This window comes from Cimex lectularius, unplaced genomic scaffold, assembly GCF_000648675.2.
Source record: "Cimex lectularius strain Harlan isolate CLEC.00 unplaced genomic scaffold, Clec_2.1 scaffold144, whole genome shotgun sequence".
In the NCBI taxonomy this organism is placed as follows: Eukaryota; Metazoa; Arthropoda; class Insecta; order Hemiptera; family Cimicidae; genus Cimex; species Cimex lectularius.
In genome coordinates, this window is record NW_019392700.1 from 1043966 (window position 1) to 1071671 (window position 27706).

Here is a 27706-nt window from a genome sequence, read left to right on the forward strand (position 1 = left end):
CAATACTATTAATATAGACAACAGACAAATTCCAAATTATTAAATGACATGTAAAACAAAACATTATACAGGGTGACTGCAGATAAATTTCGAAAATTTTCGGAGGTATTTTTACTCAGTATATGCACGAAAACTTCCTTTAACACCTGTCTGAATCTCAAGGGTTCAAAAATAATTTTAGGATTTGGTTTTTCAACTTTGGTCCACTTAATTGTTTATAACATAAAAATTATTGACTGTACAAAAATTAGGTTTGTGTCACCTGAAAGAACGTTAAATTTTTTGTAAGATTTGCTAAATTAATAAAAATTTTTGCACGAAAATTCAGAAAACTAAAAATATTGAAATTTGGATTTTTTTGAAAATGTTTGATTGATAACTGTTAACAACTACGAACTCTTGGAGCTTTGCAATATCCTTCAAAAGTTCCCCATTTAATTATCCTCCAACGGTATGCCCACATTTTTGGACTGAGCTTATTTGAATATTCATTCTGTTGAAAAATTGGTATCCATGAGGGGGTGAACGGTTGGGAATAATTTTGCAGATATTGCCGTTGTGTGAGGTACATTTTTTGGAAAATTGCGTACGCTTAGTCAGTTCTTTATTCGATTAAATCAATTTGCTGGATTGATTAAAAGTTTTAAAAAAATTCTTCTCAACCTTCAACCCCCTCGATTCATCGACAGCAGTTTTTTTTCTTCAACGAAATGCAAATTTTTTTGGGCTTTCAGAAGCCCAATCCAAAAAAGTGACTATATATTTGAATAATTGAATGGGTAACTTGTGAGGAAACTTAGAAACTGCAGGAGTTTGCAGTTATTAACAGTGACCCATCAAACATTTAAAAAAAAATTACAAATTAAGTGTGTGTGAGAGAGAGAGAGAGAGAGAGAGAGAGAGAGAGAGAGAGAGAGAGAGAGAGAGAGAGAGAGAGAGAGAGAGAGAGAGAGAGAGAGTCGGCGAGATGGCATCTTGGCAAAATCTTCGTATTTATTATTTTCATTTAAGTAGTACAAATAAACCATGTTTATTCATTCACGTCAATTATATTTGCTTTGTCACATTATTTCCTTGTTATAGAATCAACAGCTTGTAAATGATTATTTAATTTCAACTTGTAATTTCGTCAGAAAATTATTATTTTTTATATTGTTGAATTTACAATAAACAAAATAGACAAAGAATAAAACAAATCAGTTTTATGTAAAAAAACAGTAACTGCTCCAAAATGTTTACAACGTTATTTTATTCATTTTAAACGATTGAAATATGAAAATGCCGAATCTCTGTATAGTCTAAACACTGAAGAAGTATAATGAAAAATGTCATCATTTAAATTTGTCTTAATAAAAAAAAAGAATTTGACAAAAAATATTTTCCCGCGCAATAATAATAATAAAGCTTTTGTAAAAATATATTTGTTTGACACATTTGACACACCAAGCAATTTTACTTAAATTATATATTTATAATTATAATAAAATAAAACTCATTTTAAGCTGCAATAATACTAATATTATTGTAAATAGCCACTTTAGTGCCAACAGTTATTAAAATACTGGAGCAATAAATTTTTTCATTACCGCCCAGAGCAGGCGGTCGTTCGATACTTCTGCAAGATTTACCGCCCCGGCAGATCTGGCTCAACCCCTTGAATAATTAAACCGTCACTGTACTCAGACGACAAGCTTTTCTTTTCTTTTTTATTGAAATTTTACGATTCTGAAATATAATAACGGAACAATTGTTTTTTTATTTTCTTCTTTGAGGTTTAAGCATTTTTTCCTGAGTCACGCGATCTCTCGGGGTTGGAGATAATCCAAGAAACATTATCCCCCCTATCGAGAATTTTCGGTCCTCCTTTCGTCGAGATGCTATATCAAATAGATTACAAGTTTATTACATTTGACTTAAGATATTGTGCAATCTGAAAAAAAATTTCTCACTCCATAAATTTGTGTATTTGTTTTTTCTCTACACGATCCACCGGCCTATTGGGTTTGAATTTGCACCGGAATTTATTTACCAATAACAATACTAAAAATTTATTATAGATTTTTACGGTTCCTTTCGTTTTATTTGAATATTATTGTTGCTTTAAAAACGCTCAAAATGTAGTAAAAGTGTAAATCGTGTCTTAAAGTTAAGTTCTCTTCCACTTTTTCATACTGTCCATGATATCAGCATTTTAGATAATCAAACAAAGTAAAAAAAAAATAATTACAAAATAAGTTCGTTCTTTTAATAAGACATGTATACTACCTTAACATTATATATACTTAAAACGAAATTATTAAAACTGCTTCTTGGTTAACTCGTAAGTAGATTGCTTTCTTTTTCTTTGCAGATGTCTAAAAGCCTTTGAAATAAAGATGAAAACAATGATCGATAACCACAATCAATCCCAGTTGACCATAAATTGAAAATTACTTATTGTTGAAAAATGAAGTGCATTGAACTATAACTGAAAAGTTGTATAAATGTAAAATAATTAACGGTTTCTTATCGTTTGATTCCTTAATATGTCATCACAGTTGTTTTTCGTTTTTGTTTGTCTTTCACGATCTGCTGGATATGTAAAAACAACTATTTGACTACATTCCATAGCATCAATTACTTCGAAGATATTTCTTATAAATATTGGCAAAAACCTATTCTTTATTATTTTCAAATTCACATGGTGATCAAAAACAGGTTTCTGTCAGCCTACATTTTGAAGTTTAAAGAGTAGACTTATAAGGAAAACTGAAACTGTATATAATTTAAAGCAGACTTTTTAATAATAACAATAGAAGGCAAAATTTTTAAATTGACAGTAGTTTTTCATAAAATACAAATTAAATATCAATCCATTATGTTTAGTGGTCTAATTGACAGTATTGTTTCTTTCAAATAATTATTCTTTTTATGTAAGGTCTTGGTTGAGATGAAACGATAGCTCAAGTGGTCACAGCAGCGGCATATTGAGCCGAAGGTCGTGAGTTCGAATCCCGTTCGTGACAATACCTTTTCACCTCAACCAAGACCTTACATAAAAATAATAATTAATTGATAGAATACAAATTTCTCAATTTATTTATGTAAATATTTTTATTTTCTGTTAAGATTTATGGATTAGTATAATAAAAGAAAAATATTAAAAATATTTAAACATCAAGAATTATGATTTATTTTTGAATTTTTTAATAAATATTTTTTAGTAACTGCCAGGAAATTGAATAAATTTTATGAATTTTTATCAGAAAACTAGGCGTTATTAATTATTTAACAAAATTTTTTAATTATTTATGAGATTTTTAGCAAAGTTTAAAAGTTACTTTTTTATGTGTGTTACTCGTAGCACTCAAAACCTCAATGTTTACTATCAATTTTATCTTCTAGCACGCGTTTAGTTTGGTATGGTAACGAGAAATCAAGATAAAATTTTATATTCAATATTGATTTTAAAAAAGTTTTTAAAAACATTTCACAATGTTAGAAATTCTATTGTTGGAATGGCAGTATAAAGGAAAACATTATTACGACACCAAAATATTTTAAGATTTCCGATTTTCTAATTGTTGCAGACTCACTACAGGAATCGCAGAATACTCCAAATCCGCCGGTAGTATTTCGGTCCCCGAGCCCCGCGGCTTGTTAAACATAGAAGCGAAGGGTCACGGACCCCGGACGTTCAGGTGTCGTTTTCCATCTTGGGACTGTCCTATCTACAAATATTGTTTCCTATGATTAACGGACTTACTTGATTGAGAGATTAACAACCGGTGGCTATACTTGACGGCCGCCTCAACGTTAGTGAATGCGGCTGGGTCATTTGGAGTGGGGTCTTGCCGAGCCGCGAACCTGAGCCAAAAGGTACGGAAATATTGACGTACTACTCAACAAGATGAATATTTCTATCTCTTCAGCACATTAAACATCTCATTTTCAGTTCAAAGTATTTTAAACTGATTAGGGAAAAAGATGATGTTTTAAATTAAATCGTACAACATTTAAACGTTCCCAAAGCTTAGATATACTAAAAAAGATGTTATTTTAGTAAGATGTTTTTATATTATATAATACAGTGCTTATGGTCAGTCTAAATATTATCTCATTCCGTTAAAATTTAAACTGCACAATATAAACTAAATATGCTTAAATTTTGTGTTATTTTTTTATTATAAATTCCAGGCAGCTCCAGACCTAGTTAAGCCCTAGTAAGGTGCGGCGATTTCAAGGATATAAATTGGGTGAGAAAGGGCAATAACTTCCGCCATTTTTGTTAAATTTGCTTTTGATGGACTGCGATAGAAGGGCAAAATTCTGCCAGACCAGTATTACTTTAACACTGTCGATTGTTTTTATTAATTCAGTACAATTATCTTGATTACGACACTCAATGTTTTATTATCTACACTTCCATCACTAGTTACTATCACAAACCTATATAGATCGTCTTTAGTTAGTTTGTTTTTTACTTTTATATTTAATGCACTTTGCCAGCATTCTATTTGTTCTTTGATTTAGTTTACCATTTCATTTAGTGCTTTTTTAGGGTTGTTTGGTAATATATTCATTGGCTTTGTTTTTGAATAATAAAGGTTTTATTGTTTTATTATATTTTTGACAAACACGGAGGATTTGAGCGCATGTATGCTTGTTCTTTTTGTTGCCTTATCTTAACTTCTGATTATTGCCGCATCTTTGTGATTCTTTGTTTTTTGAACTGTGAATATATGTAATTAATAATAAATTATATTTTCGTGATAAAATCACTTCTTTCGATTAATTAATCTTTATGTAAGGTATTGGTTGAAATAAAAATGCCAGTGTCAAGAGCGGGATTCGAACCCACGCTATATACGCCGATGCTCTACCACTTGAGCTATCGTGAATTCGATCCACTCGGGCACCAACTTCCCATATTTTCTAATTTTCCCTCCTTTTTGCCATTTTTAAAAATTGAAAGAAGTTATTTGGTCAACTTCTTTCGGACCACGAAAATATAATCGATTTAACAAGTAAAACGAAGTACATCTTCACTAAAGCTCTCCGTTACCATTTCATTTGTCAACGAGAATCGAATCCTGGTTACACGATATTTGAAAAATGTCAAAAAGGAGGGAAAAATTCGAAAGGTAGGGTGGAGATGGGAAGTTAGTGTCCGAGTGGATCGAAGTCACGATAGCTCAAGTGGTAAAGGAGCGGCGTATTTAGCCGAAGTTCGTGGGTTCGAATCCCACTCGTGACACCGACTTTTTTATTTCAACCTTCAATATTCAACCATTATTTCAACCTTCAATACATTACATAAAGAGTAATAATAACATTTTCTTGGTTACAAACATGATTATTTTTCTTGCTGCTCTAATTGTTATTTATATGCATGTATATATTATAACAGTTTTACGATATTCGTTTAAAATAAATGCATTTTTTGATGTACCTATTAATTATTAATAATACTAGATATCACAAAAGGAAGATGAATTATAATTTGATAGCCTATATATTTCAGATAATGATTCTGTGTTCCCTTGTGAACCGTAATTTATCTTTCTCAGGTCAATTTTGAGTGTATCACCTTTTACAATGTTATAAAATTAAATTAACCTTGTTTAATTATTAAGTATATTTTAGATTGAACAATCAACCCTATTGACATAGTATTTAACAGCGAAGTGTGCAGGAAGGTATTGAAATTGACTGTTGTTTATTCCATATGTTGTGAATAAACAACAGTGCCTATTTTGTTATTTAAGTAGCATTACAGTTAAAATTAACCTGCAAAAAATGAGTGTAATTGCAAGCGGAATGATTTTTTTTTTTTGCTTTGTACGTTATAAATTGGAATCAATTTACGATTCTCACTCCTGATGAACCAGTGATAGCGATATCATCAGTTGCTAGAAACTTTGTCAAAATAACAAGAACATCAAAATGATATTCAGCCCGTCGGATCTCGTTTATATTTGGAATTCGAGCTTGTCACAAAATCAACATCGGGATTGGCATGTTTATTTTTATAAATCGAACTCCCTCAAAGTTTTAGTTTCAAACGAGTATCCACTGAAACCCAAATATGATCCAAACAGCAATAGAACAGTTTAGAGATCAAATTTCTTCCAAGTCTGGTAATAATTTATATTGACAAGTAAATAAAATGTCTATATATTTTGTTTGTCTATTTTTGCGCCAATACTATCTATTTTTTTATGTACTAATTACTACCATCAATTATTTATTTACGTAACATAAAATTTTTAATTGATAAGGTTTGCATTAACTAGTTATGTGTGGCGATTAGTGACCGTTAATCGATAATTATTCTGAAATCGTGAGATGCGGTCTGGTGTGATGTAGGTTTCAGAAAAACATTTATTTTTTCGTGCCAACGTTCCAATCTTTATTGAGATCATCTTCAGGGCTCAAAGTGTTTGTTTTCTGCGTAATTGTGCCATTCTTACGTGTCATGTTGAGAGTGCCCACTCCCACGCCCGAAGAAAATGTTTTTCTGAAACCTACATCACACCAGACGGCATCTCACGATTTCAGAATAATTAACAAGTTAATTTGTTTTTTTCATCATATTTCGATATGCCTATCGTGATCATGCGCATTGGTGAAAACTGATCTTCAGTATAAACAATAACGTTAGTTTATAGTCAATTATTTAAAATGAAATATTTGCACATAATAATGTTGACGAGTTATATTTATTTTTGTAAAATTCGATCTTAAAGATTATTATAATTATCATGTTATAACTAAAGGTCAATAAATTGATACTTTAGTTTAAAAAATAATTATGATTAGTTTTATTACAATTATGCCCACAAGCAGCGATTTGATTTTGTCCTCTTTCTTGCTGGTGGTCATTCCGTTGCAAATTTTCCACCCTCGTAAAATGGCAAGGGTACAATCCTTCCCGAATGAGGGTATCCCAAACTCTCCATTGTGAAACACCAAGGTCTACACATAACGCGTGTGTACTGTTTCGGGATCACCATTAACAGAATGCAAAATTTCCTCATCTACATCAATTCACTGATTACCTTCCCTCGTTTTCGAGTGAAAGAACCAGTTTTCCTCTCTCATACAGTCGTTGGAAAGTGCGATCTGCTGGAACGTCTCGATGTGGAAAACGATCTATGTTTGCTCTCCCTGCAGCAATAGCACTACCGTAAATGAAATGCATATCAGCAAGATGTTCATTAGGATGCCAAGACATTTTAAATCACCAACCTGAGGATGGCTAGATGATAACATAAAGGAAATTGATTGAATCGAACTATAAAGAACTGACACGAAACTCAAAAGCCAGACGGATTTCCTGGAAAATTGAGTGTGCCCCTTCCGAACTGACTGAGCGTACGAAATTTTCCCAAAGTGTACCTCACACAACAGCGTGAATTTGGTAATATCTGCAAAATTATTCCCAACCATCCACCCTCCTTATCGTCACCAATTTTTCAACAAATCGCAAAATTTTTGTGCCTCCCAGAAGGGCAATCAAAAAAATTTTGTATACCGCTAGAAGGTAATGGTATGGGGAACTTTTATAGGAATATGCAAAGCTCCAGAAACTTACAGTTATTAAAAGTTGCCAATCCAACCTTTCAAAAAAATTCCAAATTTCAACATTTTTGTTTTTTCTGAATTTTTCGTGCAGAACTTTTCCAACAATTTCTTACAGCAAATTTAACGTTCTTTCAAGTGGCACAAATCAGATTTTTTACAGTCAGTAATTCTGAAGTATATAAACAATTTGGCGGACCTAAGTCGAAAAAACCCAACACCTTAAATTACTTCTTGACCGTTGAGAATTAGACAGTGGTTTATAATAAGTTATCGACACTTTTCGCCAGTCAACCTGTATATATATACAGTTAGAGAGAGAGAGAGAGAAATAGAGATAGATAGATAGGGAGAGAGAGAGAGAAAGAAAAAAAAAGATTTTTGTCATCTCACGATAAATCCATTTATCTTTGGACCTTTCTCTCCATATGAAAGAGGGTTATACACGTTCAGCTTTAATCTTTGTAAAAAAAGGGAAGGAGGAAAATGAGAAACTGGATGCGTTTTGGTGTATTGCAAGCCGTGGAAAAACGTGAAAGGTATTTGAAAAAATCGCGTCACTCTACCGGCGGATAAAAAGCCGGGAGTCAAGTTCAAATATTAATAGAAGGGTTTCATTTCTCTCCCACGGGCTTTCATCGAAATGTGTACAGGCGTCTTGCATAACGACGAAGACGTGAAATAAATATACGACATTTATTCAGTCAGATAAAAAAAGGAAAGAAAGTAAGAAAAGTAAGAAAAAAGAAAAGTTCTTCTTTCAGAATGCAACTTGTAAAGCAAAGAACATGAATATTCTCAATTATTACAGTGTCAAGGACTGGGAAAATACAACGGTTTTAATATGCAATTTGAACATCGCAGAAACTGGGCTCTTTGGGTGCTTTTTGTTTCCTTGATGAAATGAGTGAACGTTTCATAAATGTTTCATTCATTTTTTTTAATAAAGGTTTAAAACTCGTTTCCTGTTACACTTAATTAAACTTGAATTTAAAAGCAAAAACACCCATTATAAAGAAAATGATGAATGTTAAACTAACTGATGCAAAATACCAAGTTGATCTTTTCTGTTTAGCCAGTTATTAATTTGTACCTTTTGTTTTAAAATAAGCCTGACAATTAAAATATTAAGTGTAAATAATAACGTCCATCTTTCTATTAGGAATATAACTTTTAATTCTGCTTCATCTTTAACATTTAAATTTGCAGTATACAAAAAGCAGACGGTCCATCGAAAGAGGAAATAAGGCGAAACTGACCCGTCTGAACGTTTGAGGCAGGTGGTCTTCTCAATAGGCGTGCCGTCGAAAGGAAATGGGGCTTTGGTATAGTTTTAGCCCAGCCGAAAATAAATACGTGTCGACGATGCCGTAAATAGAACAAAAACAGTTTACTTCCATGCCAACAGATCGCACGACTGCCCTTAATTAATTTTCGAGCTTGTGATTGAATTTATAATATATGAATCTTGCAAAATTAATGTTTTTGTGAGGTATGGAACTTCATGAGCCAGTAAACACTGTACCTATTCTGTTTACCATTTACTGATGCATTTTTGTAATAAAAAGGTTTTCAGTTAAATACCTTTGTAATTCTCAAACAGTTTTCATTTTGTTTCATTTACGATTTCAATTCGCAATGCGATTTTGTTTTTGTCTTACTTGGGGAACGACTCTTTGGAACTTTTTATCTGTCCCTCTTAGTAGCACAACTACGCCCCATTCTATTTTCTCATTATTTTCTTATGTGAAAGCTTTTGCCTTTCATTTTACGGCTTTTACCTGGCACTTTTTACTATCTTCTCCTCTATAGCGTGCATGTTTCTAATCAATGTTCTTTTGAACTACTTTAGCACAACGATCTCCTTTTCTGTCGGATCATTAGATTTCCCATGTGGTATAAAATTTTTTTGCTCGAAATCCACATGCTCCAAATACTGGCTTCTTCATTGTTTTTGTTGAGATGTTTCTTTTGAATATATTTTGAGAAACCGCCTAATATAGTTATTTTGTTATGCTTTGGTTTGAGAAAATTCATTATTTTTGAGAAAATCAATTTTCAATGTAAATATATGAAAATGTCCCACTGTTGATTGTTTTTAATGTCAAGTAGAACAGATATTTCTCACGTTCTGTTTATTAATTATGATTTCATTAATAAAAACAACAACAACAAATAGAAAGAATAATGTGTAGTATTTTATTGGAGTTTTTTTGTGAGAGAATATTAATAACTTGGCTAAAATTGGTATTATTTAAAAATGGTAATATTCCTAGAATTTCCTTCAAAAAAAGTTACTTGAATGTTCACCGTCGCCGTGCCAGGTGTCGAGAGACTTGAATTTAGTATACATCTAAAATTTTCTTCCCAAAACATCATTTATTTCTCATGACATATCATATACAGGATAATAAAAACAGCTCCCTAAGCAGCCCAAATCAGAAATGACTACATACAAATGTGCATTTGAATTGCAATATTTTGTAGAAAAATTGAACTATAAAGATATAAATCAAGAAATTTTTTATATTATATGCCAATATTTCTTTATTTTCTAGGGAAATTGTTTAAATTAGTAATGTAGTGAATATGAGCGTACTCAAATAGCTTTGATGTTTTTGAGTGTTCATTAAATTTCAAACACTAGTTTTAGAAAAAACATACCTGCTTATATAACACTAATATCGAATGTTTTACCACCGATTTTCCTTGAGTTAAAATTATTTACTTAATATTCACCTTGTAACGTATATTTTCATAGGTGAATTTTTTTCGAAGTAAAGAAGTTAATTTGCCTTTTCATTAGCTTACAAAAAGGCACGCGTTTTTTTTCCATTTTTCATCCAGTTTTCGCTTATGAGAGTTTGTATAAACGCAAATTATTTTTAATTAATTTAAAAATACATTTTTTATTTCTAAAAATTCACTCGCTTATCAAACTAATTTTCATAATTACGCCCATGAAACAGCTTAGGTTTTGCTCTATCCATTGGCCAGGCTTTCTCGCCGCTAACACAAAATCATTTTGCACGGAAAGAAATGAATAAAAATTCACAAGCTCAAAAGAAACGAAATAAAATTTGTGCAACGATTCTTTATTTTCTACAACAGGAGAAAATCCCCCCGAACATCATTAAACGAAAAAGTGTTTAATTACGTACACATTGTATTACTTAACATGGTTCTGTCTACTAAAAAGTAGGAAGTATTAATAAATTAAGTAATTTTATTTTAGTAAATATGTTTCCACTGTCGCTACTAAAGATACTGACAGCAGTGAATTATCATTACATAGATATACGTATTTTCCTGTTATTTGTTTTGGTAATTATTCTGTTGGTGAATGTTTATTGAGATCATCTTCAAGACTCAAAGTGTTTGTTGTGCCCACTGGCACTCTCAACACGACACACAATGACACATCTACACAGAAAACAAACACTCACCAACAGAATAATTACCAAAACAAATAACAGGAAAATACGTATATCTATGTAATGATAATTCACTGCTGTCGGTATCTTTAGTAGCGACAGTGGAAACATATCGGCAAACATATAAGATCGAAACGTCGGCACGACAAAAAAATGTTTTTCTAAAACCTACGCCACACCAGACCGCATCTCACGTTCTCCAAATAATCATTAACTAACGGTCACTAAACACCACACATAGTCTGTTGTATTTATTTTACATTACCAATTTAACTTTGTAAAATTGCTTTGAATTAGTATTTTAGCTAAATTTAAATATTCATATGAGTGACACAAAAATACTACTACTAAGGAAAAAAATATTTTTAAAAATGTAATCATTTTTAAATTATTCCAAAAATACACGTTTTATAGGAGATAACCTTAAATAACTTGACATAGCGTGCACCTCTATACTGTAAAATTATTCCTTTCGATTTAGCTCAGAAAGTTACATGAGCGTTGTAAGCGCAAATGTGTAAATGATATTGCTGAGGTACATTAGGATGTTTTTACTATTTTCGTTAACACTCGATATTTCACTACAATTTAATTTTTTTTACAAGATTATATTATATTATTTACATAGGCCTTTGGGACATGATCTAATTGCAAAATTTACCAAATTTCTATTAAAAGTTTGTAAATGAGAAATGAAAAATTAAAGTTTTAATCGGACCACCCGAAATGAGAAAATAAAGTAATCAAATTATTTAAGCCTTGGCAAAACACAGAAGTGCGGGCTTATTGAATTAATTATGTGGCAAGCCTAACGCAAAACGATGAAATTACTTTAAATATTGAAGGGCCTTTATCCTACATCTTGGAAACGGCCCGGCTGCCCTTTTAAGTTTCAACAGTGAAAACAATACAGAAAATTTTAATTTCGTTTAACGTCGTAAAGCATTGAGTAAATATTTGATGTATTTGATATGAATTGCCAAAATATTGACTTAATCATAGTAGAATTTGTCAAAAACGTTTATATTGTATAGAAACAGAAAGATAATCGTACTCAGAAAGGGCTTGAGAAGAAATAAAACAAGTTTACACTGTAATAATGGAATAATTCTTCTCGCCAGACGGTTTATTACCATGGCGTATGGTGGAACATGCATTTTATTTTTCATTATTACAAACGTATATATTTTTTATTTTACTGATTTACTGGTCATAAAAACGTTTTACATAAAAAATGGAATAAGGGCTTATAGTGTAACATTTTAGAATGAAAAAAGAGTTTACCCTATAATATTATTATACACGAACACCTTAAGCTACAAAGCTAAACTTATCTTTCCCACGACTTTACACCACTAGAATTAAACATTTGTAATCATTCTTTATAATAGAAGACATTTTTATAATCATTGTGTAAAAATAGCGTGCTAAAAAATTAAAAAAAAAACTTTATTTGTAATTACAGAGTTGTTAATATATCCTTAAAAATAAAGGCGCTAAGAGCAACACTTCTGCAAAACTGACAAGTCATGCGGGCTTAGTATCTTTTACTCTCTTACAGAACTAATAGTTTTAAGTATAAGACCTCAACTAAACAAGTTAGAAATAGTTCGATAAGCATTTAATTTCAAGTCTATTTTGTTTTAACTGTATTTCTTGAAATGAACGTTTGCAACAATTAAAACAAGCTTTAGTTTAAATAGTTTAGAATTTGTAAACGGATATTCTATCGACAAGTGGACATTATCGACTGTTCCAATGAACAGTTCGGTCAGGTTCACAGCCAACGGTTTTCTGCCGCTCAATTACAAAACTGCTAGAGTTAATTGTCGGAGGAAGAGATGGCTCGTCGAAGCTTCGGCCGGTGGGAATGCGAGGGAGGGAAGTTTCGAATTGCAAATCGAAAACGGAAACGGCCAGTTAATTGGAACGGAGCTGACTAAAATCAGGGTTTTCTACCTCCTCCCTTGTCCTGGTCACTGATCCCGAATCTGGTATACGAGGCTTGACAATGACACGCCTTCCATGTAAATTCACAAAGGCTAATTCACTCAGCTTAATAGGATTTTGACTAATTCGACAGACTTAGACTTACTGACTAATAACAATACTTTGTTACGAGGGAAGAATACAGTTGTACACTATTAATTCAAACAGTAGGATTTTGTAAATAAAAAAATTTAAAATTTATTAATAAAATTAGGAACATTTTGAAATTATTTCCAATTCGGACCGGCACACTATTGGACAACATAAGCTTACACATGTAAAAATATTTATTTATACGAATGGCCATTGTTTTTGTTGTTCAGGGAATAACGTTCCCTCAAAACAACAAAATGCATAAAAATACAATAAATAAATAAATACATATCTTTTATAAAAATTTACCTAACCTACTGCAAGATTTAAAAAATTAAATCAAATTAAAGGTCTTCTTAAAAGTTATAGAAAAGCCATTAACAGTAATAAAAACTGACCATTTGTTTGCACTATATTAATAATTATGAAAGGAAAAGAACGAAAGATAGCTCACATTCTTTTAAGTTCTGAGTTAAACTGTATTTTGAATAAATAATCAAACAATTTGGATTTGAATGTCTAAATATTTTTCTTACTAATTATATCTACAGGTAATAAAGTCCATTGTCAGAATGCACTAATTTGATGAATCATTGAAAAGTTAATGTTATGGCTCAATGAAAATTAGATGTTTTTAATTTATATTAAGGGTAAGAGCTTAGGTTTGAGTCAGATTAAACATGAAACACAGTGAACTTCTGAGTACAAATTTGAAGCCAATTTAAAGCCATTGTGTTCTTTTTGTTTCATTATTCAAATAATAAATAAGTCGTACACAGGAATCCTTGGAAGCTTATTTGAAACTTTATCAACTTTACACCACGGTACAATAACTGAAATAAGGAAAAACCTAAGTTGAAACACGGTTTTTACAAATGTAGATTGCGCCCAGATTGGTAATTGATTTAATTGAGTTAATTTCTTTGAAACTGTTATGAGTGCGATGAAAAATAGAATTTGTCTATTAGGAACACGCCTAATTTTTAACCTGTAATCTCTAGATTTGCTACTAATATTATTAACTGCGGAGTAATATATTTTAGTTTTATATTTTAATCCAAAATTTACGGATTTTGATCTCAAAGCGTTAAGAAAGAAGTCATTAGTATCATCCAAATAACATATGTTTTTTACATCTGGAGGTGATCTGCATAAAATTATAAGTTTGTAACTATAACTAGGCATATAAAATTGTATAAAGAAATGTTAAAATAAAAATATTATTAACATAAATAACCCTAGTAAATTAGAATGACCTAATAGAAATTTAATTTAAAAAAAAATCTAAATTGATGGAGAAAATGATTTGTATTGATAAACATTGTGGTTGAGACAAAATTTAAATTAATAAGTATTGGAATCTTGATTTTCAAATATCTTTTTAGATTTGGGCTTCAATAATTTGGCTCAGATATCTAAGAAGGTTGAGAATTTCAAAGAAACTCTTTCAGCTGTCGTTAAGAGGAAAAAGAAAGTTCTAACAGGTCGAGTAACAAAAGAAAGTTTAAAAAAGCGTTAATGGTCTTTGGGATGGGGTAAACGTGAGTGGCTTTGCATTTTGTAATTATTTAGGATTAGAAGCATGCTTCAGTTCAGTAGGAGCAAGCGACGATTTAAAAATAAAGCTCAATTCTTATTCACTGAGTTAAGAACTTGAGGGTGGGGTCTAAAATGAACGCTTTTTATGTTATAATGAGAAGATGAATTATTTTGTCAAAGAAAATTTTGGTTAGGATAATAAAGACTGTAGACAAATAAAAAAATTGAATACAGGGCTATGGATTGATGTTTTTATAAATTATGTTCTATTTTTCTTTATATCTGCTGTGATTATAAAATCTTCTTACCGCTTTACAAAATATCACAATTCTAGTGTACTTCTATTTATCTACAATGCTTTCAAAAGACGATTGCTTTTACAGTTGTGCCCACCCAGGAACTCCATTTCAAGCGACCAATTCTTCTGGCAGCAGGGGATTACAACGCTAAACCTATCCAGGAAGACTCCCGACTGTGCTTTCGGACGTGCTTTACGACGTGAAATGTTAAATTTACAATACATCGCAATAACCACTCCACCATATTTACCAACATCAACCAAAAAATCCCCGGATCTACTGAATTGATTATTTACAAAGGAATAAATGCTTCCACCGACTTATCATTTAACCATCTACCTGCCTTTTTATCACTTCAATTAAAAATTTTTATTACAAACAATCGTCCTACTCTAACTCCTGGACCAATGAGTTTGGAAAAACTGTTCTTTACTTGATGGAAAACGTTCCATTCCAATTAAAAACATCAGAAGAACTAGAAAACATGGTTGAACTATTTACAAAAACGGTACAAATAGCCGATTGGGAACGTCCCACGTCTCGTGTTAGAAAGAAAATTTTCCAAATTATGGTGTACATAAGGCGATTAGAAAAAAGAAGGGCTAGAAACCTTACGTAACTTACTAAATCAGTAATTGACAAACAAAATTACAACAAACTTTTGAATACATTGAAAAAAGAAATAAAACTATTTAAATAGCGAACATACGAAACAATTTAAAAAGCTTGTAAAAAGAAGATGGGAGCCTCTGCCAAATTATTATAATTAATACGACGGCTTCCTAGAACAAATCACCTTGTCTTGATCTAATAACAGCTGAAATTTTGCAAGAACTGTAGTACGAATCATGATCATCATCATCGTCATCTGATCTTTTCTATAACGCAATATTGAGAACCGCACACGTTCCTGTGATCAATGATGTAAAGGTGATCGACCATTTCTTATTCAGCAATATTTTTGGAAGGATCGGGGATGTGTCCAATGTCCAATAAATGTTCTGGTGTTGAAACTACGCCAAGCTTTCGGTGTTTTATTTCACCTTCCTTAAGGATCTACAACGGTTATGAACATATAATGTTTATAATTGCTCATCTGTGTAAGTGCAAATCAAAAATCAACTTGGTTTTACAGCGTAAAGATTCTCTGTCCTATTTAAAATGTTAAATGGGCAATTATAAAGTATTATATGTATATATATCCGTTTTTTTCAAATGTGTAATCTATGTGATTCTTGGCGACAAATGAAACGGCGACGGAGGGCTTTAGTGAAGTATACTTCATTTTAAACTTATTAACTTCACTAGTTTCTTGGTCCGCTTGACCAATTAATATCTTACAATTAATTAAGGTTTTCAGTTGAGATAAAAAAATGGCAAAAAGGAGAGAAAATTCAAAAGGTGTGGTTGAGATGGGAAGTTAATGTCCGAGGGGATCGAAGTCACGATTGCTCAAATGGTAGAGCAGCGTCGATCAAGCCGAAGATCGTGGGTTCGAATCCCGCTCGTGCCATTGACTTTTTTATCTAAACTGAAAACCGTAATTAATTGTAAGATATTAATTGGTCAAGCGGACCACGAAACTAGTGAATTTATTGTTACAACTTTCCCATACAATGGAAACTTTCTTAATTAAGATCCAATAGCCACATAAAAATTTAAGCTCTTCACCATCTTATCGTCCTATTAGCTTGTTACTCGATCCTTCTAAAGTATTCGACAAAATTAATTTACAAAACAGTTTCTTTATTGCTGCTTTGAACAACATTTTACCAGAAAATTACCATTAAAACCAAAATTCTTGAATTACACATACCTACCCAAGCCTATTTAAAAGTACGGGTGCCAAATTTATGAATCGGCCAAATATTCCAATATCCAAGATTACAAACTTTTCACTACAAAGTGTTAAGACTAATTTAAGTTTCTTACGTAAACAATAACACACTTCACTAAGATATTCATATTTTTTCAACCATCAAAATTTATTACAGAAGTTTTTACAGTAAATTTCCAAATACATAACATACGATTCCTCGATTTCCCACAACTACCACGCAGGCGACTGAAAAAAATTGATGAGACCTCTTGAAAGTTTAATATCAATATTATATTAATCCATATGTGCTTAGTGGTCACAATTGACCGTATTAAATATTCCAAATAATTTTTCTTTTTATCCAAGTTTTTTGGTTGAGATGAAAAATAGTGTCATGAGCGGGATTCGAACCCACGACCTTCAGCTAAATTCGCTCTAACCACTTGAGCTATCGCGACTTCGATCCACTCGGAAACCTACTCTTCATCTCAACCTACGACCATTCGAATTTTCCCTCTTTTTGCGTTATTTTTAATTGTCGTGTAATCAGGATTCGATTCTCAGCGGCTTATGAAGTGGCCACGGGGGCTGTTAGTGATGTAATTACTTCTTTCAATTATTTTATCTCAACCAAAAACCTTAGATAAAAATAATAATTAATTGGAATATCAATATAATGAATCCAGAGGGGCTGCCAATTTCTACCTTTCTCTACAGCACCCATAATGTGACAATCACAACTTCAATCACTTCAATCTGTTGTTTGTGTATAATACATGTACCGTTGTGGATGAAAAGAAGTGGAGAGTTTGCTAATTTATTATGTTATAATATATATATATATATATATATATGTGTGTGTGTGTGTGTGTGTGTGTGCTGTTTGGTTACCGTTCTACACAGAAAACACACACTTTGAGCCCTGAAGATGATGTCAATAAAGATCGAAACGTTGGCACGATAAAGAAAACGTTTCTCTAAAACCTACGTCACACCAGACCGCATCTCACGATCTCCAATTATTTTTACCGATATATTAGGTCAAAGTTCATTGAATTTATACAGATTATAGCATCTTTTGTTGTCTTAAATGATAATGGCCACTTTTTTCTGCTAAGACTACCTTTTATATTTCCTATTCTTAAAAGGTGTAGATAGGTTCTATTGCTTCCATGGTCAGTGATGGCCTGAGTCAGTTTATGATGTATTGGTAGGTGATGAAGTTTCTTTACCTTCGTAAACTGTCGGGAAGAATTCTTTTGTCCGTTGCCCGTTACTTGTATTGCGCCTTTCATCGTTCCATACTCCTTCTAACTTTTTTATCTGAATTTGTTTCAAAAACGATAATGGCTTTTTACAGTAACTAACACATACAGGGTGTCATCAGTTATTCCTTTGTCATTTAGTTAGTCAAATTGAATCGAACTGTCGAAAACATAAATTTCTGAAACTGTTGTAGTATTTTTCTAGTTTCCTCGGCAAGCTCCGTTCTAATTGATTGATTTGACCGTCGGTTGTGGATGGATTGATGTTAAATCATAATACGGTTAAGTTATAATATCAGTACTAAAATAAATTAACATCTTGCTAGAAAAGATTTTTTTAAATAATTAGTGGATATTCATCTTCTCTGAAACACCAACATAATAATGATAGGCAGATGAAAATGATCATTAACGACTAAACATTGACTAAAGAAAATGTTTTTCTGAAACCTACATCACAGCAGACCGCATCTCACGATTTCCGAATAATTGTTCTAAATACTGTTTAGCCTGTATGTTTTATTGGTTAACTTTGCCCTAGTATCTCTTTACTATTATCATGATTGCCAAAGTTTTCATCTAGATGTAATGTGCGGTAATGTTACCCACATAATTTAATAAATTCAAACTTATCCCGTTTAGTCTTACAATGTTTACAATTAGTATTTTACTAAAATACTAGTACTAATATTAATTTGACAAAATAAAATGTTATTGTTATGTCTTTCTTTGTCATCTGACTGTCATTTCAAGCACGTTTTATGTTCAAACTTTCAAGGCGTTCGAAAAAGTGCAAAGATATTTTTTAGAAAGCTGTTTCCAATACCTACTCCGATTCCAAGAAAGCACTTTACCTATAAACTGTTGTAGAACCAGTTTTCATTTATAGGCTAGGATACCATTTTAAATATATGATCCCTCGTGATACTAACTTTTTCGTTTCAATAAATAACTTACATAAATATTAATTAATTGAAAGAAGTTATTTGGTCAATCGGACCACGAAATATAATGGATTTAATAAGTAAAATGAAGTAATTCTTCACTAAACCTCTCCGTGGTCATTTCATTTGCTGCCGAGAATCGAAGTCTGATTTTGACATTTGAAAAATGGCAAAAAGGAGGGAAAATTTGAAAGGTAGGTTGAGGTGGGATGTTGGTGTCCGAGTGGATCGAAGTCACGATAACTCACGTGGTTGAGTAGCTGCGTATCTAGCCGAAGGTCGTGGGTTCGAATCCCGCTCGTGACATTGACTTTTTTATCTCAACTAAAAACCTTAATTAACTGAAAGATATTAATTGGTCAAGCGGACCACGAAAACTAGTGAATTGAACTAACATACTGTATTGATTAACCTTTATTTTTTGGGTCAAGTAATATATGCCGTTATATCGACTTTTCCACTATGTTGTAGTCAAAAAGGCAACTTGTTTTTTTTTCAAACTCATCCCAAACTTTTAAAGTAGCCTTTAATAATTTTTAAATACAAATAATTTGGCCGTAGTCAGGAACGATTGGTAAAAAATGCATAAAAGTAAAATAACTGTCATAAAAGTGAATTAATTTTGATTAGGTTTAATTAATCAAATGAAATGGTTTTTATGATCGATATAAACACACCTTTCATAAATGGGCGTTCGCGATATCGGCGATATTTCAACCAGTCCTTTTATTATTCATTACATACATAATTGCTTTTGTGAAAATGCGATAAAACGTAGTTAATGAGAATATTTTGCATTAGAGATATGCTTCGTTACGGGAATACTCGCTCGTCAAAGCGTGAAAAAACCTAGTTAATAACATTCGAATAAGTAAAGTCATCATTGCGAGCAACAGATAGGGCTGAAAAAAAAGCACATACATAAAAAAGTCTTTTATATATAAAATATTCCTTTTGGGTCAAACGCGGGTTGAATTCTTCCCGTTTAGAACGGCGAAACACAATGGTCCTAAATAAACTATACGTTACATGTAAAAATAAAGAAGTCGCATCGACCGGCTTAGTAGCCCCCGGGGATGTCCTGGCAGTCAAGGTTGGTGCTTATCCCGTATGAAGTCCTGTTAGTTAAAGGTTAACTTTTATATAAAAATGTGTTTTATTTTTAAAACCTCGATGTGTAAATTTCAGGAAAAGTAGTTGTAACGTAACAATAAAGTTTTTATAATTATGCACTAACATAGAACTAATAAAATCTTAATTATGTGGTAAATCTGCAGTTAGAATAACGTTAAATGATTGCTAAAGCAATGGGATTTAATTAATTACATAATTTGATACAATGAAAGGATTCAAAAGAAAACAATAAAATAAATCCATACTTAAAACAATAGAATTGATTAACAATCAAAATTTCAGAGTTCTAATTTTTGTTTTTTAAGTTCACTAAGATCCGCCATTTATTCCAAAACAATTGAATATAAATTCACCAATTTTGGTGGCCATGTAAGCCTTACAAATTACATATAAAGAAAGACTGCTATCCAATAATTCAAAAATTTAATTTATCATGAAAACACAAACACCTTAGAGTCATGATTAATTAGTTATGAAGATGTATATAATTTACTCATTAGTTTTCGCAGTCGTCTTGACCAACTAATATCTTTCAATTAATTAAGGTTTTTAGTTGAGATAAAAAAGTCTGTGTCACGAGCGGGATTCGAGCCCACGATCTTCGGCTAGATACGCCGTTTCTCTACCACTTGAGCTATCATGACCTCGGACACTAACTTCCCATCTCAACCCAACCTTTTGAGTTTTCCCTCTTTTTTGCCATTTTTCAAATGTCGTGTAATCTATTTGATTCTCGGCGACAAATGAAATGGACACGGAGAGCTTTTAGTGAGGTATACTTCATTTTAACTTTTTATATTCACTAGTTTTTGTGGTCCACTTGACCAATTAATATCTTTCAATTAATTAATGTTTTTAGTTGAGATAAAGTGTGGATCGAGGTCACGATCAAGTGGTAGAGCAGCGGCGCATCGTGAGTTCGAATCTCGCTCGTGACACTGACTTTTTATCTAGTAAAATAAACCATAAACAATTTTTTTAGAAAGACAATTCAAACATGACCCAATGGACCTCAAAAATTCTTAAATACGAATTTTTGTAGCAATTAATATACTTTTTGGATAGGATTAGTCGGAGGCAATTTTCTATGATGTCCAGTGCTTTATGTGTTGGAATTCATTGCCAAATTTTATACAAATTCAATGTTATTTGAAGATTTACAAAGCTTGCTTGGTTTCTTTCAACCTGTCAACCTTGTTGAGATTATATTTTCAGTGATCTCTCAGTGATCATATCTCTAGTTTTAATTTATATTCCGAATTCAGTCAAGACGTCAAGAAAAGAATTTAAATACCTGTAAAGTTTCCTGTAGATAGCTGGAGTCGTTTCACATTTATCAACATGGTTGTAGTTAAAAAAAATCGGAGACATTTGTAACAAGTTTGAGAATTACTTTTTCTTTTCAAAAAATTGAATTCAAATGTTTTCGGGAAGCAGAAAACTATCACATTTCATTCGCTAAAATATTTTTAACCTGCTTTACTACGTATTAGTTACTATGTCAAATTAATACTTATTAGTTAGTTAGTTTGGACATCGCTGAAATTTGTGACCTTGTAATAACCGAGTTTACCAGCGTTTTAACATCACATTAATGAAAGCAAAGTTGTACGTAAAAAGATAAAAAATTACAAGCAGATGTTCTCTCTATAAAAATTATTAATATAGAAAAAATTTAATAGGATACATTATTTTTTCAAGGGGGGCGTCGGTGGCCGCAACGGTTTAGGCGTTGAGTCGGCGCTCTTCACTGTAAAGTAAAGGTCCCGGGTTCGAATCCAGCGAACCCGACATACTTACGAATGTGCTTTTTTCAAAAAATAATATTTTTTCCACCTATTAATTATGTAACTTTCTACATATTCCATTATAGTATTAAAAACTTTAAAAATTTGCTGCAGTAATTTGTCACACAATTTAAACAAAGAAATACTTTTTGTGACGACCAAATAAGTTTTTATGCTTAAGGTTTTCTTTCAAATATTTATGATTAGTAGTGTCAAAACGTAGTCATAAAAAGTAGTGAGTATACCTTTGAAAAGAATATTTATATAACAAAATTTTCCATGTTTAAAAATTTACAAATAAATTGCAATGTTCGATTGTATGTCGGGTTGAAATGCAGGTCACTGGATTCGAACTCAAGACTTTTACCTTACTGTGATGAACCTGCTTCCAGGTAAAGTTAAGATAGAAATTCAATGTTTCAATTTGCGGAGTTGTTCTATTATTTTGTATTAATAAATTTTTGGCATAATCTTAAAGGAAGTTACTTATTACATTCCCTAATATATATAATACTATAATTATATATATTAGTAATACTTATCCTTACAATAATACTTATACATACCTAATATTACAATTATATTGCAATAATACTTATACGTACCTAATGCTTATTACATTACCTAATATATTACATTATAATACATATAATTATTGTGCATAGTGCATGATGCATTGATGTATTTAATTAAATTAATCATTTATGTGAGGAAAAGATAAACATTCGTTACTATTATAATCCGTAGAATTTGTCAAGATTCACTCAGAGTTTTAAGTATGCGCTTGAACTTTTCAAAAGTACTTAAGATAAACCGTATCGGCGGACTACAGCCGAGTAATTTAAATGCTTTCCCTGCCCCCGTGAGATATGTTGTTCCTTCAATTTATGGGGCAATGCATTTTTGATGATGCCCGATAGAAGACCAGACCGTACTTAGTATTACCAATGATTCGTTGTTCATGTTTAACGCAATTCAGAACATCAACTTCTACCATTAAGGGTTAAAATTACCAAGATATGAGATACAACAACATACATTACAAGATAAATCTGTGGTGGTATGCGCCTCGTTGTGCTTATATACATGTGGGGTCAAATGACCCTCCGACCTGGTCATACTTCGTCCGTTCCATTTACATACTCTGCCACTCTACATAATATATATGCCCTTAACGAAGAGAATGAGGTACATTGGCGAAACGGTTATTAAACCCTCGGTAATTGTGACCCGGCAAATTTCAAACCGGATGTAATAGAAATAATTCATTCGGCCAAAGCAAAGAGGAAAACCTAGCTATAGCTATCAGACAAAGTAATATCAATATTATAAATATTAAAAATTAATTCAATTAATTAATCTTTATGTAAGGTATTGATTGAGATAAAAAGTCAGCTGGAATCGAACCCACGATCTTCCTCTAGCCGAAGGTCGTGGGTTCAAATCCCGATCGTGACGCTGAATTTTTTATCTCAGCCAATATCTTACATAAAAGTTATATTTATTCTTGTACCAATTAAATCAATGTAGATAATGCTTTTACCTTAGTCGATAAATCAACCATAAGCCTAATAATGTAATAAAAAATAGTTCGAATGATGTTTCAGTTAGTTATACGTTCCATTCAGAATTTGTTGATTAATTAACGTTTTTCTTTCCACCATATGGCTTTAGAAATTAGGTAAAATAATTAAAATTTATTTATTATTTATTAAATTTAAATTTATATTTGAAAAATTGAGTTTTCAAAAATACACATCAAGCTACTTAAAGAGAAATACATTCCTTAAAATGAATTGACTTTTCTTCTAAGAAGGAACCTTAACGAGACCTTTCTCCATGGTTCTTGTCGCAATTTTTCAACGGATGATGGAAATGGAAACATGCCAGCCCTTGGAAAGCTTTTGGGTCGAGCCCCTCCATCTTGCGCCAATTCCTGACGTGTTAATTGTCGAGCTAAGTATTCAAGCAAAATCCAGTGGACAGGAAATACATCCGGAAAGCTTTGAATACCGCAATACTACAGATAATTAAACAAGATGTAGCAACAACTAAAATGAACAATGAGAAAATTAAAAATAACCTAAAAGAAGAAATGATAAACTAATTTCCTTTTACATACGTGTTTCTGTACAAAAAAGATGCTTTTATAAAAAAAAACTAGATACTTGCAATTACTATCATTAATAATGAAACAACTTCATCAACTAGGGATAGGGATAAACGTGGCGGCCACAAGACCTACTGAACCTCGACCTGAATAGATCTATTGTGCTCCTCTGTTAATTACACTGGCCAGCTTCAGGTTATTAACCAGCCTCTACAGCTTTGCCAGCTGCTCCTTAGTGTAGGATCTTGTATGTGGTTTTTCTTGTCCTAGTTGCAAGAACCGCACCTACAAACCCTTCACAGAAACATAAAATGTGTTCTGCCGTCTTCTCCTCTTCCAAGCAGTATGCTGTGTGTGTTTTCTTCTGTCTGTACTTCTAACCGGTGCATGTGCTGTCTTAAGTGGCAGTGTCCTGTCAGGAGTCCAACCAAAATCCTGATTCGGTTGCGGTTGCCTTCCAGTATTTTTTTGTAATTTTTGCGGATGGTCCTTCTATGAATCTCTTCGCGGGCCTCATACCTGTGGTATTGTTCCACCAGGTTTTGGACTCATTAATAATCCATTTTAAAATGTATCCTCTTTTGTGGCAGGCTGCTAGGCTGTAGTAGGGTTCTGGGCCCAGAGAGGCCATGTTGGTTCCCTTTTTGGTCAACATGTCAACCTTTTCGTTGCCTCTAGGTCCGATTGACCAAGGACCCATGCCAGGATCAGGTCATTAGTGTCGCTGACTTCCGTCAGGGCCTCCATGCAGTTCCAAACCTCTTTGCCATCGCCTCGTGTGAGGCTAAGGCCCTGAGTGCTCCTGGCTGTCAGAGAAATTGGCTATTTTCCCGGAATGTATTCCTAGCCTTTTTATTTCTCTAGCACTTTGTCCAAGACCCCAGCTTCCGTACCCTTTTCGGTTTTGGGGCCGCCAGTATACCAGTAGGAATTTTGCCTTTAGTGGTGTTCCTTTGGCCCATTCTTCCCGTTCTGTACTTTGCACTTCTTGTAAACGTTGTACTTTGGAGCAATGGCATCAATTGACATACCTAGAATGGCATCTGGAGGAGCATCATCTCCTCCCTCGGTTTCCATTGTTTATTTACATGGCCTATCCTAGCCGATCGTTGTGAATTTATGAGCAGCGGGCTTCTGCTCCGGCTTCTCTTTCGATTAAAATCAACTTCATCATCTGAAAAAAAATCTTTTTTGAGGAAATACATCCTTCGATGGTTTACGATGGGACACTCCACTAAAACGGGGAAGTTGTTTTCCATTTAACTTGAATTAGGAACATTTACAGATAACATTTGTCACCCAGGGCACGTAAATAAGATTAAACGCCTTTCTTCGAACATTAAAAAAATTACTTTACCTCTAATTCTTTTCTTTTTCTTTTAGGGTCCGACTTCTTAAGGGTGGGTATATTCATTATGTTTAGTGTCTGATTTACCGAATTACTTTTTCAATTAATTATTCTTTGTTATGTAAGGTCTTGGTCGGCCAGCCGAAGGTCGTGGGTTCGAATCCCGCTCGTGACACTAACGTTTTCATTTCAACTAACACCTTACATAAAAATAATAATTAATTGCAGGTAAGTATACTGTTGTGCAAGCAGTTTTAGGTAAAGACATGATTTGAAATTTCGTGAAGATTTTTAGTGAAGAGCATGTCTAAAGCGTGAGATAGTTTTGGTTTCGTACCACATATATTTTCCTTTTTCTCCAAGTTATCTCGAAGCTGCAACACAGTAGAATATTCACCATCTGTAAAACTCTGGTAAATTCTTATGCGGTGAATATTCCGATTATAACAACAAATTATGTCCAGGCTGTCCCCTCCAAGCTGGAGGCAGGAAAGCGAGAACGGATAGTTCAGTCTAGCCTAGGCATTGGAAAACCAATAAGAAAAAATCCAGCTGAAACCAGTGAAATCAGATTTATATCCACTTTGATTTTTATTAATATAAATTATTTCTGTTGCGTGGCACATTTTCATTTATGGTTTTTTGTTTGGTATTTTCCATTTTGGTTATCAAGGTTGATTATATTAATTTTCCCCTCAGGCCCATATTATTCCCATAGTATCTGATTATTCTTATATTGTTAGTTTGTAAGCAAAGGTTCATGTTTTGTTGTTTTATATTTTTTATATAACGTATCTTGATTCATAAGGAAATGCATTTTTTGTTTGAAAAGAAACAAAATAGAGGTGCCCCTCTGCAATTGTGTTCATAATTTATTTCAAACCAAAATTCCTTTGATTTTGAGGCAGATCACCGGCCTCAAGTGGGTTAATCAAACCTTAAAAGACGGAATATAATCATTCCTTTAAGGACTCACAATACGATATACCAAATTTACTGGCATTACGCAATATGCTGTCTTGACGCATCGTCGCCAAATTTCGTGAGCCTCAAGGTATCCAATGGGTTCTAGATGATTCTAGCAATCAGACCAATGCCGACAGTGTACACGAAAACATTTCTTTTTATATGGCCAACTTACACCCTCTATTAAATACTTCCAAAAATTGATACCGAATAGAAAAAATAATAGAGGTTTCACTATACACTCATGTTTGATAAAAGTCATACCATATCGAAGCTTCCGTGTTGTCATAGTACTTTGAAATGCTTCTATCTTTGTTGATATACATAAAATAGAAGATTTTAAAAATAAGGTACATATTTACTAATGTATATTTTATAGATCATCATGCTGCAGGTGGACTGGTGATTGAACTGGTGATTCCAGCTGAAGATTTCTGGGCAGAATGATGAGACGGTTGGTACGACGCGATTTAAATTGGAATTTCATGCATATCGTCCGAGTTGCAGTTGAAGCGGATCCTGATCGTAAGGAGATTGTACTATTGGCGAACCCTCACGCGTTTACCTGGGAATAAGGACTTTCGGGTCCGAAATCGTAGGCGACTCGGCGGAATCCAGCGTCGTAGCAACGGCTATTCTCTTGTAATTCTAAATTGAATGAAAAAACGTAAATTTTGGAAATAAATAAACTGTTTTCAGAAAATACGAGGGTTCAGAGAAATCTTGAAACTTTAAGAGCAAAACTGCGGGAAAAGATGGACGGGGAGTGGATACAGGAATCACTGATTATTGAAAAATTTGTTGAAATGTTAATATCCGTTGTATTTGTAAAGTTATAAAGTGTTTAATTTACCATGTCCATTTTCATATTGTTTAATTAACATTTATTTAGAAAATTGCCGTTAACTTATAGGAAACTGTAGGAATATTGTGATAATAAAGTGTAATCATTTAACGTTCCTGTTCAAACTGATTCAAACTGATAAATTTCTTCCGTTATGGTAAAGTTGATATGAACTAATCGTTTGAATTGATTGCTCAAAGTTGGCTTCATAATTACGTACGAGCTGAAACAATTTCCTTAGATTTCTAGGTAGGTGAACACGGAAACTGGTAAACGAGGGAATAGAATAGTGACAAAATTGGCAAACTTTGGTAATAATGCCTGTTCTTCGTTGGTGTTGGCGGCATGGAATCGATTTTCAAGCCGTAAATTTAAATCGGAGAAAAAGGACAAGCTTAAAAACGAGGCTCGTCACAGATTGTATGGATCGTTTTGTCAGTTCGCCGCAACTAATGACATTGCCTCGGTTTTTTTTCTGCGGGATCTCCCATTAATAATATGCAACAGGTTAAACCGTCGGCCGTGACCGAGTGGTTGGGAGGGTCCAGAATGGTTTCGCTGTTTTAATTGGG

The 27706-nt window shown here is 32.7% G+C and overlaps 1 protein-coding gene and 1 long non-coding RNA gene across 22 annotated transcripts in view; one reads left to right on the forward strand and one right to left on the reverse strand.

Moving 5' to 3' along the window:
* LOC106668440 (RING finger protein nhl-1) overlaps nucleotides 1–3819 on the reverse strand; it is a 106332-nt gene extending 102513 nt beyond the window's left edge. For all 21 annotated transcript variants that reach the window (XM_024226102.1, XM_014397201.2, XM_024226113.1 and 18 more), the window contains exon 1: nucleotides 3746–3819. The gene's annotated coding sequence lies outside the window, so the exon portion shown is untranslated. The remainder of the gene's footprint in view (nucleotides 1–3745) is intronic.
* LOC112126653 lies at nucleotides 3777–27184 on the forward strand. The gene is made up of 3 exons (XR_002910116.1): nucleotides 3777–3858; nucleotides 26670–26932; nucleotides 26990–27184. It is a non-coding gene; the product is annotated as an uncharacterized LOC112126653 (long non-coding RNA).
* The last annotated feature ends 522 nt before the right edge of the window (nucleotides 27185–27706 follow it).